The following is a 6,000-nucleotide window of genomic DNA, read 5'->3' as shown; positions in this document are numbered from 1 at the left end:
CCTCTCTATCTCTTATATCTTCTCATTCCTTCTTCTTCAAGTCTGGTCAGGTGTTGTCAGTCATTAACATTGCTCCAAGGTATTGAAACGAGAGGCCAAGACGGGAGCTCATTCAGGAAAGTGATAACTATATGGGTTTTCTGACATTGGACCCATGTATGGCCTATCCTACATGATTCACGTGGGAGAATCTATTCCCTATGCATCCTATGGATTTTAAATGGTTCAAATCTAAGTTAAATCTAAGATTGGATGTTTTTCAATATATTTTCATGGTTTTAAAACTCAAAAATGGTTTCAAGAAATTGATTTTTGAAAGATATGTGTTTCTTATGATTTTTGAAGTATGTTATGATTGATTTTATGAAATAATGTTTGGATCTATGTTAGAATCATGTTATGATGTTATTATGCATGATCTAATATTGGTTTGATGATTCAAAGTCATTTTTATCATGTTTGAATGTCAGATCTTGTTAAATGATAGATTCTTGATATAGATCATAATAAAAGTGTTGTTTTCTTGTATTCTTGGATTCAACCCACGAAATTGTAAAATAGATCTAATCAAATCTAACTATTAGCTAAATTTGACATTTGAGGAAAATCTTTTACTCTCTGCGCTGAAGATTTTGGCCCAAATCTTGTATTGATCCATGATTGAATGAGGGAGTTATGTCCTCTGCAACCTAAAATAGTGATTATGTCTGGGACAACGCTCCTATTTTGATTAACCTATATTATAAAATTCATAAACCCATGAATACTATATGATTTTACCTCATTCTTGTTGTGAATAAAATCTGAAATAAAAGGCATATACATTGATTCAATATATTCTGTAAATTAAAAATCAGGCAACAGGCCTTAAGAAAAGTTTTGTCCTAAAACATGGATTATCTAGGGACAAAAACTGGTTATGGTACAAAATATTTAATTAAATATTGACAATAAATTTGGTTCCAATTTTTTATATACTTACTATAGATATGTTAAGCTATGTTGAAAATAATTCTTGAATTTTAGTTCTATATTTATGATACCGTAATGGAGTGTTCAGTGGACAGACAGATTGAATAGAACATGTTCGGTGACAAAAAAATAGGTTTCAGTATCTGATTTACTATAAATTCAATTTTAATTATTTTGATATGAGGTTTGATTATGTATTTAGCTAACACATAGGGATATATAATAAATTTGTATTATGTTCAAATTTGTTATATCTGATTTACTGCAAGTTTTACAAAACAAGAAAATTTTGTTCATGCAGTCCCAAAATTATGAACACTTACTTGTTTGTATGTTTGGGTACCAAAAGTGAGACCCAAGGTCATAAAACGGTTCCAAACTTGAACTAGACCTGTTATTGACATATTTTAGTACAGTGTGTGAACCTAATATGGGTCTTGAAGTTGGACATAGTTTGCTAGCACGTTAGATTGCTAAAGTACAAGCATTGCATGTTTTCTTGTAACATAGCATGAATGCATGTAAATGAATATGATGCATTTTGACTCGCATGAAGAAATTGTGTATAGTATGAATGGATGAATGCATCATGAATCAAATACATGCTATGATGGTGTTGTAAGACATAGGAAAGATGCATGCACATGTATTGGCAAATTCGTAAAACCCATATAGTGTTAGTAGACACAAATTATAAACGACGTTGTGCTGCATGTTTTGTGCTATAAGACATATGAAAGATGCATACACATGAATGCTCTTGCTAAGGGCAATGGGTGCCAAGTGCACTAAGTTAATGAAATATACACATGCATATAACATGAATAATTACCTCAAGGAAGGTTTACCTTAAATAAAGTATGGTGGACATCCGGTTTGAAGGTACCAGGGCATCAAGAATGGATTATTGTTTGTGAGCTTGTGTAAAACTTTCAAAGAGTAGATAGTTGGGCTCATACTAGTGGCATGGTACCATACAAAGGTATTTGGGCTAATACGCGCTCTCTTTTGGTGCCCAGTGATTAGGCACTTGTGTTTAAATGCACTCAACTTGTAATAACAACTCTCATAACTCATTCTGACATGTCTTACCTGGAGAGGGTAAGAGGTACAAACTCTGTGGGACATAATTGTAATCTTGAGAGTCGTGGGCATCTCATTGTTCTCAGTCCTCGGAGTTAAAAGATCGAAACTACCTTCAATGAATCCATGGTGGAATGTTCTAGGACACTACAGTGGTCATAGGTTCTACAACCGAGTTACCTCAATCGTACCAAGTGAGAATCTTCTTTTGACCGTAAGCCACCTACGATGGATCGTGTAACCATAAGTAGCATGAGGTATTAAAATACATAGCATAATAAACCCCCATATGATCTTCTTTGTTGTTAGGGCTTGTAGTACCCAACAAGTTGGTTAATTGAAAGAGAAATAAAAGCCTTAAACTTGCACAATTTGGTTGTTGAACATGTGTAGATACATGCCTTAATATGAAAAACAAATTAAAGGTCTTGTCATGTTCTAAATGTTTATGCATTGAGTTGTTTGCATGGTAGAATTAGTGTATATTATGGATTCACATGTTAGATTGCAATTGCTACACCAAAGTACATGTAGATTATTTCAATTTTTTTGAATATGATATTTTTCATGAATGACTTAATTAATTGTTTGTTGATAGAGTGTTGATTGTTTAAATGTAATGTTAACAAATGCATGTATCTTGTATGTTAAAGTGTATATGTGTTCTTTGTTAGCCTTAACTTACTCATGCCTCGAATGAGTTTGAACCCAATGTTTTTACACAAATGCAAAATAGTGTACTGACGAATGGTGGAATATCGTGGGGCGCTGACTGATCCTTATTCTTGGGGGTTATCGTTTGTTTATCCTGGACGTTTTGAACATTGATATAGTTAATTGTTAAATTTATTGTTAATGACTTATTAATTCAATTTATGAATGTTTGGTTAACTCTGATTCGGATTTGTAATAATAGATTCGTAGTTATTATAGACTTGGACCCAATATCCAGTACAGAAATCAGTGTCAGACAAGAGCCGGTTCAACTTATGTAAATCGCCCAAAGTTTTTATCCAAACTTTATGTCTTTAAATTTTGCTGTGATTTGACTTAGAAATAAAGGCATTTCATTATAAGTGATTTAAAAAAAATGGTCGTATTCTTAGGTTAGATTTTTGGGATGTTACAATTATGACTCTACAGTTTTTCAATAATTTTCTTTTATTACTGGAAACATGCTTAGTTTCAACAAAGGTTCCTAATTATGAACAATTTTCTTTGCACTTGTTAATATAGTTTATTTTTATAAAAATTATTTTTCCTTTTTAGAGTACATTTGTGCCCGCCTTAGTTTAAATTCCTAGCTTCACACATGGTTATAAACCTTCTTTGAAACAAAATCTCAATTAAGAAAATCTTTTAATAGATTAAAAATATATTGAAAAATATCAATATATAATAACAAATACATAAAGTCAGAAAATTTTTAAATTTTTATCACGCTAACCATTGGGATAAAACGTGATATTTCAAAATAAGGGATATTTTAAAACTATTGATTTGTTTTCAAGAATATTCGGTCTCTGACAATATCATGATAAAAGTGACAAGTTTGTGATGTTCTCGAAATATCACAAATATTTGTAACTATTGACTAAAGCTCTGACCAGGCCATTCCAAATAAAATTCAGAGCTAGCTACGTGGAATAATGTGGCAAAGAAGCCAGCTCCTACTCTCTTGTGTTCTGCAATTCCATTGTTTTGTTATAGTGAAAAATCCAGCTCATATATGCTTTTTATTCACATCATCGGTCTGTTTTAGTGGGGAGGTCACATGGGACCCATTTTCCAATGGGCCTAGGATTCCAGGCCCTTGTCCTGGGCTATGGGTCCGGATTGGGTAGGCTATCGATCACATTCTTTGCATCACTCTCATGGGGGCAAAAGATGGGCCAATATATTTCTAGTTTCAAACTCTAATGCATCCAACCGTACAGGCTTCCACTTTGATTGTGAAAAAAATGACCAATCCGAGAACCCTGACTCGAAATGGGCTGGGCCGGTTTGGGCCGTCTTGTGCAGCCGGAAGCTCGATCAACTCGGCTTGGCTCCTTAACTAGTCGGATTTTAAAGTGTCTGATCCAACCCGTTTAGATCGAGCCTGATGAGACAAGGATTTGCTACTAACCTGACAAAGAGTTGAATTGAGCTTTTATGAACTTGGGTCTGAGCCAAGCCGAGCTGGCCCTGCATTGGGCCGAGCCGAGCTGGCCCAACATCTATCTCTAGACTGACAAACTATATCAGAAAGATATGGGTACAACTAACTGGGGAAGGGGGGAGCAGTTAGTGAATGTCACCTTGTGTTGGGATGATGCAAGTTCGAACCCCAAATGGTATGGTTGTATAACTGCTAGGGGTCTGCCTAACCCCAGCTTTTTCCGTCGAAAAAAAAGATATGGGTACAACCCTAACACGTGACATGAGTTCGAGATCATGAGGAAGAGGGCCTGCAAATGTTGTCACAATTGTATCGTTGGCCAAAGATTCAGGTGAATCGGATCGGCCCATATCGATTATCAAGTAAATCATTTTGAATCAGCTAAAAAATAATTAAAAAAGATTTTGTGTCAAGCATAACATGATACGTGTTAAAATTATTAAAATAATGTTAAAAATTAATTTTAAATATTTTTATTTATTAAAAATAACCGATTCAAATTAGTACTATATTGATTTTCTAGGCCGATTCTCACTGATACTGACAACTAAGGGTGTCAACCGGTCGAGTTTGGTTCGGACCTAGGTGGAACCAGACTTGGACTCGATTTTCAGGTATGGCATCGGGTCCAGACTCAAGTTTAATTAGATCTATTATAATAAAAACCATACCCAGACCCGATAAAAACTACATGAATCAGACCTGGACCATACCTAATAAAGCCATATTTTTTTATCATTTTACATTGAAAATTTGTTGGTCTTAATGGGAACTCAGGTCGGGTCTGGGTATTGTATAAAATTTCACAAACTATACCCGGGTCTATGTATTAATCAGATCTTCATATCCAGACCCGGGTCTTAATCAGAACTCAGGGCGGGTCCTATGGTATAAAATTTCACAAACCATACCTGGGTCAATTTATTAATCGAATTTTCAACATACCTGGGTCTTCTTATTTATCACCATGCCTTGACCCTACAGGGTTTTAGTTCGGTTCGGGTTCTGAAAAACCCGACCGACTGACAACCCTAATGTGCGTGCAGTCACGTGCACACACACAAACTGCACTCTGACTCTCACAGATCACAAGACTGAACAAACTCCCTCAAAAGGGTACCTTTTTTGTTTTTATGGGAAAATTTCAATAAGGTGTCACCTTTTGCATGATATTTCAAAACGAATTTCACGTTTTTCTTTCTGAATCTATCGAATTGGAATTACTCGGGCAAAATTTAAGTTAATGTAGAACACGCCCCAATTTCATAATAAAATAAACATAAAACACATTTCCAAACTATTTAAAAATAATACTTTGCATGGATTTTAACCATGAATTTTAAATACTTCTTTTAAAAAAAACGTGCAATTAACTTCAAGTTTTATATTGACAGTTTGAGTTTTTAAATGTTTTTGAGAAAACATGTAGCCCTTTTTGAAGCATTATGCAAAAAGTAGGTCTCTAAATGAAAATTTTCTTCTTCTTTTTTTCTTTTATTAATGATTAGCTGACACTTGAAAATTTGCATGTCAAGGCAGATAGATTGGCCTTCCAATGCGTTTGATGGCAGGTGGCAACAACAGAGCCAAAAACAAAAAAACAAAAACGAAAAGTAAGGGAAAACGAGGTGACTTGAAAATATGGCTGTATTTGTTGACAGTAAAATTTCATACAAACTTTCTGACCAAGTTGTCTGGCAATCATGTACCTTTTTTTCTCAGGGTGAATAGCATTTTTGAAAAAAGTATTAATCTTTATACCCCAAATCATGATGGCGTATGTG

The sequence above is a fragment of the Nuphar pumila genome, chromosome 1 (assembly GCF_984573655.1).
Source record: "Nuphar pumila chromosome 1, dmNupPumi1.hap1.1, whole genome shotgun sequence".
Classification (NCBI taxonomy): Eukaryota; Viridiplantae; Streptophyta; class Magnoliopsida; order Nymphaeales; family Nymphaeaceae; genus Nuphar; species Nuphar pumila.
The sequence above is the reverse complement of the archived record's forward strand: the minus strand, read 5'-3'. Positions refer to the sequence as shown.